Below are 16,343 nucleotides of genomic sequence, written 5' to 3'. Positions count from 1 at the left end.
TAGGGGAGGATTCTGCGGTGACTCTTCTAGCTCCCGGTGGCTCCCAGCGTTCCTGGACTTGTGGCTGCTTCACTCCACTCTCTGCCTCATCTTCACATGGCTGTGTCCTCTGTGTCTGTGTTTCTTTAAACCACTCTCCTCCTCTGTGTCTTACAAGGATTCAGGGCCAGCCCTAATCCAGGATGATCTCTTCTAATGAAGGCAATTTAATTACATCGGCAAAGATCCTTATTCCAAATAAGGTCTCCTTCTGAGGTTCCAGTTGGGCATATCTTCCGGGGACGCAGTTCAGCCCACTGCAGGTCCTCTGTGGCTATTTCCTTCTTTCGATTTCACTAAGCAAAGGGCTTGACCTCAGGAATAATAGGTCAGGAGTGTGGGCACCTCTGAATACTCTGTCGGGACAGGTTGGTGTTCGACATGAACAGGGAGATGGGACCACCGACAGCTCCTGGATTTTTGTCTTAAAAGCTTTCACTGCAGATGACGCATGGGATCCCTTAGATCCAAGTTGAAAAGTTCCAGAGAAATTTGCTGGCCGAGGTTGGGTTAAGTATCAACCCTCTGGTGAATGGACTGTGGCCAGGGTCCAGGACCCCTTCCCTCAATGCTCGTGTGGGTGGCAGGGGCAGGGAGAAGGGGTGTCGCTGGAGTGGGGGAGATATCTGGGGCCACTAGAGATGGCTGGTCTGATGAGGGGCTGGGCAGAATCCCATTCCTGGGTACAGAGAAGCCTTACTGGCTATTCAAAGCCAGTGAGAGTCAAGAACCGGACAAGAGGATTAGAACGAAGGAGCTGCTCTCAGTGGAGAAAGTCCGAGATAAATCAGCAATTCACACCATGGACTGTTAGCATTTAAGAGACGCTGATGCTTTCTACAGCTGCCCTGCTGATTTTGAAACGGCTGCAGAGGAAAAGCAGAGCCGGGGCTGCCTGCCTTTGGACTGAGTTTTGTTTCTGTTGCTGCCCATTCTCATGCAGTGCCGTGGCAGGGCGGTTCCATGCACGGGGCAGGAAGGCATGCAGGCACCGTTTCCCAGCTGCAGATGGACAGTCTCTTGATGATGGGCTGTGACAGTGCTTTCATCTTCAAAGCATCCAGCATCTTTCTCTGTGGGCCGCACGCCATCGCCCATCCTCGAATCCACTCATTAGCTCGTTCCCTGGTAAAACTTCTCCTTGGTACCCTAGCCTGCGGCGCAACACCTCCCTGGTGAGTACACCCGATCTTGCTTGCTCTCTCTCCATCTGTCTCCATGCGGCATCTCTGCTGGACCCCCAGTCTGCCCTGGCAGGTTGGAGACCATCCTTCTCAAAACAGTTGCGGTTGATGACATCCCACTGGATGGCATCTTCCCCACTTTAGACTTTCCCTTTCTTGTTTACATCAAAATCCATGGCTATGCTTCATAAATCTGGACTTGGATGGTGATGGAGGGGCAAGAGTTGGTTCTGATTTATGTTTTTGCAACTTACGATGTTGTAGATCCATGTTCTATTGTATCAACAAGTGAAAATGGAAAACTCACGTCAACATTTTTCTTATTATGGATGAACTGTATTCTCCTTGAAGCTATTTGGAAAACACAGAAAAGTGTAAATAAGAAAATTAAAGTCACCTGTGAAGTCACAATTACTCACTGTTAACATTTTGATGCCTTTTCTCCACATTGTTCTTCTTCACATGGTTGTGTAGAGCAGTGCGTGTCGAAGTTGAACGTATAGATGGATTGCCTGGAGATCTTGAGGACATTCAGATTCTGATTCGGAAGGTTTGGGGTGAGGCTGGTATGTCTGAGTTTCAGGTCACGCTGATGCTGCTGGTGAGGAAACCACACCCCTGTGTAGTTAAGGTTAGAGCTCAGGTATGGAGTTCAAATGCTGCTTTTACCATGTTCAAGTGCTGGACTATTTGACTTCTCTGGCCTCACTTTTCTCATCTATAAAATGGGGACAACATCTACCTCGTAGAGATTTCATAAAGAATAAATGAGATGAAGTCTGTGAAGGTTCTTCCGTTGCCTGCACATAGCAAGTCCTTGACAAATTATAACTAAATAAAAAATAAAAGAGTTCTTTCCTAGAACACGCAGTTTGTGTAGGCAGCTTAATAGCCTGCTTGCTTTCATTTGACGTCAGATGGTCAACATTTTGCCAATATTAAAAATTCTCTGAAAATATAATTTTTAATAGCTGTATTTTCATGGCTCCCACTGTGTTGATGGACCATAGTTTATTTGAGCATTTGAGATGTGGAAATAATTGTTTTCTTGTGTATTTCTTATAATCCAGTGAAATTCTATTAATATGGTAGCTATTTTATGGGAAAAGAGAGTTGTAGGTTTAAAAAAGAATGTGTATTGTGCTTTCCTGCTCTGTAAAACCAGAGTTACAGGCATGTTAAGAGAAGAGCTGTAGCAGCTTATAGACCTCAGGCAAGGGTTTGTTTTGTTTTGTTTTAAGTTCTCAGAGTTTCTGGCACCCTGACAACAATTATAGAAAAAGTTATATTACAAAAAAAACTAAATCAAGCAAACAATCCCGCCCAACTTTATAGATCTAACTACACTAAGTAAAATTAGGGATTTTCAGACAAAAAGGATATTTCGTGTCTTCGCTCCTAGTGATGGAAAAAATAACTATTGAGAAGAAAGTGAGTCAACTTGGGAAGAGTCTTGACATTTTAAGAAAGAATTTCAAACATTTTAGGATCCTTTTGTTCTTGGAGGTTTTTTTTCTGTTAATTTCATAGCCAATAACCCACTTGTAGAGACATTTCATGGAATTTACGTTAACCCTTGAGAACGATGTTTATTCGGAATCCTTCTCAGATATTTCACAAAGCTCCTTTCCTAATGGGCCCCCAGAAGCTGGCTGTGAACAAGAGCTTGCACATGGTCATACCACCCAGTGGAAAGTCTGAGTTAGGTCCAGGCCAGCAAAGTGGACGCTAAGGTGGGCAACAAGGACCCTCAGTTACGATGGAATGGTCTTTGTAAGACTAGAGATGCTTCCATTGACAGCCGCTTTTACCCATAGCTGAGGATGTGTTGATTGTTTTAGTATCTTTAACAGGGAGCTTGAAATTTCATGAGTTTTGTGGACTATGTAACCAGGGAGTAGGGAGGGGGCTTGGGACCTCCATTCATTTTCCCTCATAAGGGTGAGTGTAGCTGCCATTGGGATCCTTGAGAAGAATCTTCCTGCTGAGTTTCATGCCTTGCAGATGTGAATTATTTGTTACCGCACATAATTGGGGTTCTCTGCCCCATGGGCATGAACAAGCCAATTAATTATGGCAGCAGTCTTTGGGAAAAGAGATTAGCTTTATTCTGCGTGATCCATCTGCAGGGAGACCATGAGGCTTGTGCCCTGAGATCTGCCTCCCCGATTCAGGATTTAGGGCAAAATTTCAGAGGTTAGGGAGAACAGGCTGGCATGTGCAAACACTGGTGGAGAGGCTTTGGGGGTCTTCAAGCATTTATGGTAAGGTTTCAAACATTTATGACAGGGTTCTAAACATTTACGATGAGGTTCTAAACTTTTATGATAGAGTTCTAAGCATATGGATGAGGTGGGGAAGGGATTTTAACACTGGCTCTTCCTGAATGAGGGAGCTCTTGCTTCAGATAAGAGTCTGACTTTCAAGTTCTGGTCGTGTCCCCATCCTTGGGTTCTGTGGGGAGGAGGATGGTTCCGTGGTCAGGTCAGGTCTAGATTTCTTCTGCGCATGCCCTGGCTACATGACTGCAGATTTTCTGAAAGGGAAATCTTAATGATTCTGTTGATTCTGGATGGAGTCAGTTGAAGTGATCCTGGTCGGGGGGTGGGGGGGGGTCTGAGGTTACATATTCATTCACATAAAGTCTGTGGGGAGGAGCTGTTATTTCCACCAAATTCCATTATTCTCTGGCTAATATTTCTTTCCTGGTAGTGGTGCACCAACTATAGTTTAATGTTATAAACATCTGTCATTTGCGACTCCCTCCTGAATGTGTCTCTCCATCCTCCAACATCCACAGGAATTTGATAAGTGCTGTAGAAACACAGACCTTCCAGGTAAAGCCTTGCTCCATCCCCGGAGAACTGCTTTGCTGGGTAGCCCTTCTGGGGGATTTGTCGCAGACTGAGCCATGCTTCTGGTTTTGTCAGGGGGAGCCACACGACCCAGGAGTCATGCTTGGGGTCTATTGAAGCTAGCATGCATTTCTCCCTAGATTCCTGCAAGAGGGGAAGAGATTTTTGACTTTTTCTTCTCTCTTATTGACATTCAGAAGTTTGGGCTTCTGGCTCAGGTGAGCCTCAGAAATAAGATGATTTTCAGCTTTTTAACTCTGATAGACCCATTGCATATTCACCTACCTGATGCTACTGATTATTTTTTATCAGTATTCATGGTTATCTTGAGCAGTGTTGCCAGGAGAAATATTATTTCATTAATTTCAACATCTGTCCACATGAGATCTGTTGTTCAAATTCGCCCCAGCCCGTTCTCTGATATCTAATATATGTTAAGATGCTGCGGAGACACACACACCCAAGTCAGGTCTGTAGCATCAAAGGTAGTTTTCACCTTCGTATGTGTGCATTTCTTTGTTATTTTCTGAAGGGATGCACGCTTGCTTTAACAAATTTAAATGGCTATAAAATCAAGTAACAAAGGACTGATTCCCTCTCTTCCTCTCTGCTCCTCTTCTCTGCAGGACCCACTAGGGTGAGATGTTCTGGAAGGGTCTCTGCTCCTTGCATACATCGGCAGCTTGCCACAATGGAGGAAATTTGGCATCGCCGTTCTCTTAGAAGTAAAGCCTGTTCTTTGGTGGATGTAATAACCAACAAACCACAGTCATGCTTTTGTACATCTGAGGGATGAACAGGCCACACCAAGGGGACTTGACTCAGGCACACATGTGTCACAGGGTCAGACACTGGGGTCTTTCTCAGCGGCACCCCTCAGAGGCTGGGAGGAGAGCAGACTGCATGCCTGAGAGCACCTCCCAACAAAAAAGCCATTGGAGTGTGGCCGTGTGTGGCAGTGGTCATTTCACATAGGCCACTATGCGTCCTGGGCAAAGAGTGATTTATAGGCATTGTGACCCGGTCCTGTGACCTGGACATGAATGGACCCTTGTTCCATTTGTTTCTACTCAATTGGTCATCTGGTCATCCTCAAATCCCAGCTCTGTGAGAAAGGACACCGCTTGTCCCCAAGGCAGGCTCTGAGACCTTGATTGCTCAAGACCCAGGTGGGAAGGAGCTGTGGGTCACAAACTCGTGGGGACGTTTGACTCCTGGACTGCTGGCTGTCCCTCCAGTCACAGAGGGACACACACTCACTGCATGTGAGGCTGGAAACATGTTCTTTTCCATGGAGTTGCTGTCCACTTGACCTGCTGAGGGTATTTTATAAGAGGTCAAGTTTTAAGAGGTCGGGCTCAAGAGCATCTTTACAAATTGAGAAAGTAAGACACGGTACACCTAAGGGAACTGCTGATGTCTGTCTCCCTCCACGGAAGATTCTGGTCTGTGGCCTCATACACGATCTTCCTTTTTAGTAACTGCTCTGTCACCCAAAGGGGCCCCAAAGCTGCTGTTCCCTCAAAATGCCTTTCCACAATTATGCAGAATTCTATGTATGGAAAGGATACTAAGAGGAAAAGTAAGAGCGGAAAATTTATCATACCTTCCTAAATTTTTTAAGTGGTAAAATACACAGAATATAAAGTTTACCGCCTTCACCGTTTTTAAGCACACGTTTCAGTAGTAAGTACTTTCACTTTGTTGTGCAACCGTCACCACTATCCGTCTCCAGAACTTTTTCATCTTCCTAAACTGAAACTCTGCACTCATTAAACACTCAGTCCCCATTCCCCACTTCCCCCGGCCCTGGTGACCACCATTCTACTTTCTGTCTTTATCAGTTTCACTACACTAGACACCTCACATAAATGGAATCATGAAGTGTTAGTCATTTTGTGACTGGCTTATTTCACTTAGCATAACGTCCTCAAGATTCATTCACGTCGAGGCATGTGCCAGAATTTCCTTCATTTTTAAGGGCTGAATAATATTCCATTGTATGTATGGACCACATTTTGCTTATCCATTCATCTGTTGATGGACACTTGTGTTGCTTCCACCTTTTGGCCATCGCAAATAATGCTGCTATGAATATGGTGTACAATTATCTCTTAGAGACCCTGCTTTCAATTCTTTGGGGTAAAAATCCAGAAATGGAATCGCTGGACTGTATGATAATTCTAGTTTTATTTTTTTGAGGAGTTTCCATATTGTTTTCCAAAGTGGCTGCACCATTTTACATTCTCATCAACAGTGCACAACGGTTCCCATTTCTCTACATCCTCACCAACACTTGTTGTTTTCTGGTTTTTGATAGTACCCATACAAATGGGCATAAGGTAATATCTCACTGTGGTGTGGATTTGTGTTTCCCTAATCATTAGTGATATTGAGCATCTTTTCATGTGTTTATTGGTCATTTATGTATCTTCTTTGGAGAAATGTCTATCCAAGTCCTCTGCCCATTTTTAATCAGGTTACTTGTTTTTTTGTTGTTGAGTTGTAGGAGTTCTTTATATATTCTGGATATTAACCCCTATCAGACATATAATTTGCAAATATTTTCTCTCATTCCATAAGTTGCCTTTTCACTCTGTTCATTGTGTCCTTTGATGCACAGAACTTTTTAAATTTTGATGTAGTCCAATTTATCTATCTTTTCCCTTGTTGTCTATCATACATTTTTTAGAAGAAAAACTTCTTTTGGTCAGAATATCAAAGGGCCAGACAGAAATGAGAAAGCACCTCATGGTGACAGATTTCCCGTGACTTCCAGAAGTTGCCAAGGAAACTGAAAAATTGCTCTCTGGTGTTTGAGGGGAAGCCCACATCTGCCTGACTCTCCGAGGGATGAACAGCCTTCAGCTAACATTCCTGTCGAGCCACAAAATCCACAGGGCTCAGCAATCATAATAGCCCTGAGCTGGGCTATGGAAACTTAAAGGAGCAAAAGCTCTCTCATTTCGAAACCACAGATACCTGGCCCACTGGAGAATTCGGCCCTGCTTGTTATGTATCATTTCCATACATCTGTGCCCACACACACGACTCTGTGCACGCGCACACAGACACACACACACACACACATTCAGGCATAAATGATCTTCTAATTCTCCTAATCTTCTTTTCTTCTCTTGATGTAAATACAACCATCATTTTTATGTAAATTACATTTGATGTACATTACATTTTGATGTAAATTCCTGGCCTTAATTATCGTTAAATTTTTGAAAGTTGTATGTTCTACACTATACACATGATGATTCTATCAAAACAGAAACTCAATCCAAGACTGGCTCCAATTTCAAAACGCCTTTTAGTAAGCATTCTGAGACTGAACTATTTTCCTATTCGCACCATAGAGATAGGACACTCACAGAACCACCGAGAGCTCTTGGTTCTGTCTTTGCTGCTGTCTTCCATTTTCTCTGTCCTCCCTTCCTTCGCCCTCTTTCTCTTCCTACAACCGCATGTCGCTGTTCAAATCTGAATCTCCATTTCAGCCGTATCTTAAGCTGAAGCCCAAATTTGAGGTGGTATAAATAGCCACAGAACCGGGCTGGCCCATGGACACCTCAACTCTGCATATCAGGATGAACTTCATGTCCTCCCCCATCCTACATCCTTCCCCTCCACTGACCCCTGTTTCTGTAAGTGACACAATCGGCCTCTGGGGGCTTTACTAGTTGTGATGGTTCTACAGAGTCTCCATCCACCATCCTAGAGGCTGCCACTTCTGGAAAGTCAATGCCCTTTCTAGAAAATTCCTTGCATCTGGCCCCCCTTCTGTCACCTTCCCATAGCCTTAACCCAATTTATGGCCTCTTTCCTAGGATGATCTACTTGTTTCTCTGCCTTGGGCTTCTCTCCCTTCCCTGACTCTTCCACCATCATAATCATCACCACCAGCTTATTAAGATCCTGATAGGTAGCTCTGGTTTTATCACTGACTTGACTAAAATGTCCAGGTTTTTTCATCCCTCCCCAAGAAAGGCCCAAACTCCTAGTCTGGTTGTTGGTACCCTGCTCATCTGAAAAATGGAGGAAGCAAAACCCTCTCCTCCCCCCGAGGGTTGGTGTCAGCATGAGCTGAGGCAATGTGAGAAGGAGTAAAAAGTGTGAACCAAAATGCAAAAGTCAGCTGAGATTCCACAGCAGGGTCCCAATCCCACAGCATCGAGCTCTGCTTAATTTACTTTCCTTTGTAAGATACGAAAATATTTTTTCAGCTAATGTTCAAACAAATTCGCAAACAAAAAGCTAAATGTTGTGGGCAAGAAAGTGAGATGACCACAGCTGTGTTTTGGCAAATTCCAGAGTGAGGAAGATGTGATGGGTTGGTTTGGGAGGGGAGACCAAAGTTCTTAAGTTAACCAGCAAATCCAATTAGCCAGAACCACAGTTGGTCAGCAATCTCTTTGGTCAAGGTTTTCTCTGCCTCCATCCTTTGAAATAATGCTCTTTGAACCAATACACCAAGGAGTTATTCTCTGGAGAGCGCAAGTACCGATTTTGTCTATCTAGCACAATAGGAGACGAAATTGAGTGCTGCTGGGCTAATTGCTCTGCAAGGAAGAAATGATGCAACCCTTTAGTCGTTCAACCAGATTCCCTACTTTCACTTTTTCCATTTGATCGGTTTGGGTATGTACTGCAAGAAATTGAGCTGCAAGAAAACTGAGCCATTCTTGTGTTCACTAAGGAATGTAGCCTTTATTAGTTCTTGTGTTCAGACAGACGTGAAGTGCATGGGCTGCTGTAGAAATACCACATAGAGGTAACTGTTCACGGGGCAATAGCATTTCTCTCATTTCCCATCTGTTCCATTATTTATTTCATCATTTTCTGGAAGCTCCAAAGCAATTGTTTCCTGGAATCACATGGCTTTGGGATTCTGGGTAGAAACACGCTTTATTTGATAAGGAATGAATGCATGCAGTTCTCCAAAGCCACTGGTCAGGCATTGAAATTATTGCCAGTAAGAGCAACTCCTCAAAGAAAAGGCAATACTATGCACATGGCCTTTGTAACTGCTGCAATTGATTTTTAAAGTGATGTAATCTAAGGAAATATTGGGAAGTTTTGCTGTGACCCATGCCTTAAGCCACATAGCTGATATCCATAAATATTAGACCTCAGGTATCATTGGCAAATCTTTTGACCCTGTCATTCTGACATCCATGCTGTCAGAGCCATAATTTCCACCGAGAAGTCTGGCCAATGGGATCCAGATTCCCCAGAAATCACCCTCACCCATCCATTCACACCTTCACTCAACAAACAGACCCTGGAACTCTTATTACAAACAAAGCACCAAAAAAATGGTGATTTTTTTTTTTTTTACAGGACGATGTGGTAATTAAGTCAAGTGTCAAAACAGATGTGAGCACTTGGCAAAAATTATTGGCGCTCCTGCCTCTGAAGAAATAGACCTTATGCATGGGAATTACAGAGGCCTGGGGCCAAAATCGCCTTGCACATCCTGCAGAGCGTGCGGGAGATTAGCTCTCGCTTGTGGGCGCTCACAGTCCAGCTCTCAGCCCGGGCATTGCAGAATTTGGTTCTTCATGAGATGGAGTTAATACATCTGAAAGGAGGCTGAGCACCATTCTCTGAGTCAGCAGCCCCTTGTCAGACATCCTCAGTGAGGAGAACGGATGAACTATGGATGCGGAAGCTGACGTTTTAATTCCATCAGTGTTTATTAGTTGAGTTCCATAAACTTGAGTCACAGGTCCTGGGTGAACGTAAAGAAAGAAGGAGCCAGAATCGCTCCTCGGAAGCACGGAGACTCCAGCTGGAAGGACAAACATGAACCCTGGTGCCAGGTCACCTCTAGAGCTAACACCAAAGCATCCTTGAACAATTTGGAAACCAACTTAAGGAGCTGCTTCCTGTCTCCCAGCTGCCTCGGCCTGTTCTCTTTCTGAGGTGCTGCCTGGATCATTTTGTGCCTCTGTGGATAATGGGATCCACCAGTGTTAGCATGTCGGGGGGCTGCCTGCTCCTTGCTTTCTCTGCTGACAGTTACATGCAGTAGATTCCTGAGGTCAAGGAGCCCTCTGGATAAAAGCCATTAATAAGTCAAAGAATCTCCACACTGGGTAGGCTGTAGGGACTATGTAGTTGCACATCTAAGGTCACATAGCCAACGAGGGGAGCACCAGCCTTTGGGGAACCCAGTGTCCTCTTTCTCTGCACCATAGTGTTCGGGATGAGGAGCTCTAATCATCTATCCAGTGAAGCAAACTTTACAGATGCACCTTCTGTGCTCAGAGTATTCCCTTGGTTCTTCTCTTTGGCTCACCTCCCAAGCCATATCCAATAGATAAATCTTGTCACCTCCATCTGTAAAACACACTCTGATCCAGCCATTCTTTTCTCCACCACTCCCACCCGAGTCCAACCACCCTGTCTCTAGCCTGTGCTAACTCCCCTCCCGGTGTCCACTGTGCGCCTGTGCAGTTATCACCCAAGAGTAGCCAGGGGGCATTGTCTCTGTAAATCCTGAACAGAGCCTGGCTCTGGTGCCCCGTTTCTCTTGGTCCTGCTGGACCAGGCCCCTGCCCGTCTCTCTCCCTTGTTCACTTGGTTTTCCCTCCTTGGAATATGCCAAAATTCTTCTTGCCTCTGGGATGTTGCATGTGCTGTTTCCTCTTTCTGGATGCTTTTCTGCTCGTTTCCTGTTTGTGAGGCTGGCTCCTTCTTCTCATGGATGGCCCAGCTCACCTCCTCCACTTGGCCTTCCCTGATCATCTGCTCTCAAATAGCCGCTCCCAACAACCCCACAGCGGCTGCATCATATCACCTGGTACTACTGCCTTTATAGCAGTGATCAAAAATTGATTTATTTTGTTCATATGTTTGTTTGCCTGTTTATGTTCTGCCCCTTGTTTCTCTCATTTGCTTCTGTATACCCTGCAGCTCTGCATTCTCATCACGTGGTGGGTGTTCACTAAATACTAGCGAAGTGTGTGTGAGTTTCCTATGGCTGCATAACAAATCACCACAAAGAGAGTGGCTTAAAACACCACGCATTTATCCTCTTACAGTTCTGGAAGTCAGGAGTTCTAAAATCAAGATGTTGGCAGAGCTGCCTTCCTCCTGGAGGCTCTTATTCCTTGCATTTTTCAGCTTCCAGAGGCAGCTTACATTCCTTGGCTCATGGCCCCTTCCTCACATCACTTCAACCACTGTTTCTGTCCTTACATCTCCTTCTCTGACTCTGACCCTACCTCCCTCCCTCTGATAAGAACATTTGTGATTATATTGAGACCATCAAAAAATCCAAAATAACATCGTCATCTCCAGGTCCTTAACTTAAGCACACATGCAAAGGCCCTTTTGTCAAGTAAGGTCACATATTCATAGGTTTCAGGGATTAACATGTGGACGTGTTTGGAGTCCATACTAGAAAAGAATAATTTGTGTGATTGTGGTGGTTTTAAAATTTGCCCAAAAATTGATACTCCTCTCTTCAAGAGGTGGAGCTTAATGCCTTTTCCTTTGATTGTCAGTAGGCTTAGCAACTTATTTCTAACAAATAGAAGGTGGCAGAAGCGATGGTTTGTAACCTCTCGGAGACCAGGTCTAAACTCTGAGACTAGGTCCTAAAAGGCATTGTGACCTCTTCCTTGATCTCTCTTGGGTCACTGGCTCTGAGGAAGCCAGCTGCCATGTTGTAAGGATGCTCAAGCAGCCCAATGGAGAGGCCCGTGTGGTCAGGACCTGAGGCCTCCTACCAACAGTCATGTGAGTGAGCCATCTTGCAAGTGAATCCTCAGGCCCAGTCAAGCCTTTAGATGACCGTGGCCCCAGCAGACACCTTGACTGAACCCTCATGAGCGACCCTGAGCCACAAGCATCCAGCTGATCCAAATTCCTGATCCACAGAAACTGTAACATAATAAATACGTCTATTGTTTTAAGACAACAAGTCTTGGGATAATTTGCCGTATAGACAACTAAAACAATAAGCTATTTAAGAAGGCCCCAAACAAAAGAAAACAGATTATTTTGTGTTTTGATAGTCTTTGGAACTCTCTTTTCCTATCAGGATCCCACACTACTGAGAGGGACAAGGTGAGTAGAGTCGGATCCCAGTGACCACACCCTTTGGATTACGGTCTCTTGAGGACCTTCTCCAGAGTTACCACGAGTTCCAGCACAACGTGCATAAGTCAGGGAGCTGAGAATCTGACTCACAGAACCATCCAAGCAGGTACATTTCAAGTATAGTTTCATTAGTCAATTGAGTTCTGTCTGCTAGCTGTGATCACTTGCATATTTTCTTTCAAGTTCTATTTCTTTTATCTCCTTTCGCTGCTGTCACTCACAAGCGTTATCTACTGTTTAACCTATCCAAGTCTTCCCTTTAGTATTTAAGCATTTCTTTTACCTCTTTGTTCTAGCAACATTCATGTGCCTTGTGTAATGGTCCTCTGGATGCTTCCAATTTTCAAGATCCTCCTACCTACTTCTCCCCTCACATGGAGGACCTAGATGATGTAGCTGGCTGGCTGACCACTTGAAGAAGCCCATTTTCCTGATTCCTGCTGGCTCTCACTCTTGTTCCCATAGACTAGATGTTTGTATCAATCAGGATCAGATAAACTATGCTGCAGTAACAAACGAGCCCAAAATACCAGTGGATTTTAAAACTTTGTTTTTGTTTGTTTCTCCCCTACTCATGTTACGTGTCCATCATTGCTTGGTTTGGGGCATGGGCTCAACTCTATCTCATGGACCAAGGCTGAGGGAGGCTCCTCTCCGAGTTTCCACAATTGGCAAGACATAAAAAAGGGAATGTGTTGAAATAACACATTTGAACTTAAAGCTTCTCCCTGGAAGTGATATGCTCCTCTCTGATCATGTTTCATTTGCCCAAGCAAGTCATGTGGCCCCAGCGAACTTCAAAAGGGATGGAGAAGTGCTATCCTAATACATGCCTGGAAAATTGAGAATTGGAGACATTTGATGAGTTGTGCGATGACTGCCACAATACCTTTGGTCTTCGGCCTGCCTGATTCCTTTCGAAGCTCTCTGGTTCTGCAGACAATCAGATAAGATTCTTTCAGTTGCAACAGACAGAAGTATAACTCAAGTTGGCCTATGGAAAAATGAATTTATTGGCTTTTATGAGTAAAAGTTCCTTTGGGAGCTAAGTCTAGCTTTAGGGGAAACTAGTTCCAGATATCCAGGCAATGTTGTCAGAAGTTGGTCTCCGGCTCTTGGTTCTACTTTCGTCTGTGTTGGTTTTATTCTCAGCCTCCCAAAGATGGAGGCTCCAGGCTCGCAACAGCAGAGACATTCTCTCCCAGGAGTTTCAGCAAAAGTCCCAGGACTGGGGCTCAAGTTGGTGGCTGGTTTGGGTCATGCACCCTACATCCCAATTAATCACTCTGGCTGAGCAGTTGTGACATGTCATTGGGCGGGCCAATTTCATAGCCTTTGCCCAAGAGCCAGAGATGAGTCAGCCTTGCATGAACTACCTGGTCTAAGGGTAGAGGAGAGGCGGTCCCAGAAAAAGATGCCAATGTGCTACAACCTAAACAGATGGAAATAGGAGTGAGGCAAATAGAAACATTGGACATCCTCTGCAGATATTGTTCATATGTTTATTCTTTTTCTCAGGCCACAAATAACTCACATGGCCCCCACCTCTTCCACTAGCCCTTATTGCCGTGGCCTCCCCTTCACCAGAATCCAGTTCTGATTTGCTCTGGGTTGGCCTTGGTGTCAGTCAAAGAAACAAAGTGGTCCCAATTCATTGTGTCCTGGACAGGAGGGACAAAGCCAAGAACTTGATGCGGGTCTTTTTTATTTAGATCCAAGCATTGCACCTTCTCAAGTTATCGGGAGCAACTAGATTCAGATATAAGCCTCAAGTCTTTTAGAAAGCCAAATTCAAGAAGATGTTTTAAAAATCACTACTGTGAAAAACTCATGCCCCCCTCTCTTGTAGCATTATAGATGGAAATGGAATTCTATTTTGAACCGCTGGAAAATTATCAGATAATTAGGATGGAGAGGTACTGCTGGCCTGGTTTGAGCCAGCTACACCTATGAGGTAGTTATTTCTGTAAAGCTTGTGGTCCATGGGAAAACCCTGGCATAATACTTTCTATAAAAAGAGGAAGATGAAGCATCTCCTTCAACCACAGACCTAGGGGCTGCGTCCACAGCAAGAATTTAGAAATGACTTTCAGGTAGATGGTTTCTAAGCCTCTGGAGAGAGAAGGTGATCACCTGAAGCCAGTGAGAGTTCAGTAATGGCCAATCATGTAAGATTGGTTTCATTTCTGTGTTTTTACAGGGAAATTGGACTCACAGAACTGAAGCCTTCTGTAGACAGAATATATCTAGAATCGAAACAACATTTTTGGAAAAGTTCCTCCTGGTGTCCTTTGGACACGTAAGCTGGAGGATCACGCTGGATTGGTAAGGAATTAATGTCTATACCGAAATGGGGCTGATTGCTTTCAAATTAAGGGGGAGCCCCTAGCTTTCCGCAGGGCTCCGTCATTTATCCTCAACTGCGAAACATTTCTGTCTAGGATTTAGAAGACATTGATGGCACACTGGGCATTATTATTAATAATATTAATAAAAATAGTGACATCAGCAACCACAACTACTGCTAACAGTTACTGAGCACTGCTCATGTTCCAGGCACTGTGCCCAAGGCTTTATGTGGATTATATTATTAGTGCTCCATAATCCAGTAAGGCCTGGGATATTTATTTTCCCGTTTCACTGAGGAAATAAAGACTGGCAGTGGGAGGGAAGTAATTTGGGAAAAGATAGTTTAGCTCACCTAACCCCTAAGCAGTTGACATCACAATGCCCAAGAAGAGAGTGGTGGATGCCTCATTGGAGAGATGGGGGGACAGTGTATTTTGTTTCATGTCCAAGAGGTCCCATCTAAAGACTCAGCAGCTGGGGTCTCACTGCACGAGTTCTGCTCCCAGCAGCCTCCCCTTGGGACCTACCATCTTGATCCTGGGAGAAGTCTGCCTGGTTTTAGAAAGAACCCCAACCACGGGCTAAGGCGATAAGTGGCAATCCAGGCCTCGGGAAGAGTGCATGGTGAGTAATAAGAGGGTGTCAGGGCCTGTTACAAAAGGTGACCATCAGGGCAGCACCCCATCCGAGCAAAGGAACTGGGTGTAGGCTGAGTGGTCATGGGGGCACAAGTGGAGAAGCCCAGATGAAAAGTGGGCACCTGGGACCCCCACCATACTGGAGGACCCTGAGCTTGGGCAATCAGAGTAATTCTGACTGTGTCCCCTGATGGCAGGGGAGGGTGCAGGCTTTGTGTGTCAGTGTTCAACATTTGGGGTTCTTTTTAAGAAAGAGAAAACATAATTTCAAGCACAAAATTAGGTGGGTATTTATTTATATTTGAAAAGAAATCAAAGCAAATCACAAATTTTGAAATGTTGACATGTAACATATGTTACAAAATCTAGAAAACCAATCTTGTTTTATGAAATTTGGAATCACAGTTAACGTTTTTGTTTAACTGCCTAACCCCTGTCTATAATGCTTTCTCCTTCCATTGGGCTGCATATTCTTTGATCACGTCTGTAGTCAACAATAATTTTGGATTATCACTTTCTACAGAGAGATTAGACAGCCAATGCCGTCCTTCCTTTGGCAGAGTTGGTCAAAATGAGTTGTATTTTTGATGGTCTAGAGGCGTTTCTTTCCGCTTCACAACCCGTTATTGGTAATGGGAATGTTAAGGGGCCAGTACTGGAAACTAAGTTAAATTTGTAGGATTACTGTCAAAGTTGGAAAAGCAGCAGTCAAAAGTCTTTTGTGTACGATTGAGGGGCATTTCCAGGTTTCTAGTACAGGGGCTGCCACTTAATACTCTCTGTGTTGGTGACACAGGTAACCAGTTTGTCAAAGCCAGGTGTCAGCATGCTGGATGGACAGCTGAGGGGCAGCAGGAGAATTCCCAGAAGCTATTCCTAAACCAAGATGGCGACCAGTAACATAACTGTACAGAGAAGTGGACATAAACCACAGAAAAATATTCCATGAACCCAACTAGTCATTTCCCAAATCAGCTTCCCCTTAAATGGATCCCCAAAACCCCCTGGCCCCTCCAACACCTGCAGGAGGATAATGGAGAGGAAGCGGGAGTAGAAACAGGTGGTGGGTTTAACTGGTAGTGGTGCAAAGACGTCACTTGGCAAACTGTACAAAACAAATGCCTAAGAGAGCTCATTACTAGGCCCCCCGAGGGCCCTGA

General features: G+C 44.6%; 1 long non-coding RNA gene across 8 annotated transcripts in view; it reads left to right on the top strand.

Moving 5' to 3' along the window:
* Positions 1–288: 288 nt before the first annotated feature.
* Positions 289–16,343, top strand: part of LOC139041029 (uncharacterized) — a 121,130-nt gene continuing 105,075 nt past the window's right edge. For all 8 annotated transcript variants that reach the window (XR_011495484.1, XR_011495490.1, XR_011495488.1 and 5 more), the window contains exons 1-2: positions 289–1,214; positions 14,397–14,521. This is a non-coding gene — a long non-coding RNA (uncharacterized lncRNA). The remainder of the gene's footprint in view (positions 1,215–14,396; positions 14,522–16,343) is intronic.

The sequence above is a fragment of the Equus asinus genome, chromosome 19 (genome assembly GCF_041296235.1).
Source record: "Equus asinus isolate D_3611 breed Donkey chromosome 19, EquAss-T2T_v2, whole genome shotgun sequence".
Lineage (NCBI taxonomy): Eukaryota > Metazoa > Chordata > Mammalia > Perissodactyla > Equidae > Equus > Equus asinus.
The sequence above is the reverse complement of the archived record's forward strand: the minus strand, read 5'-3'. Positions and strand labels throughout refer to the sequence as shown.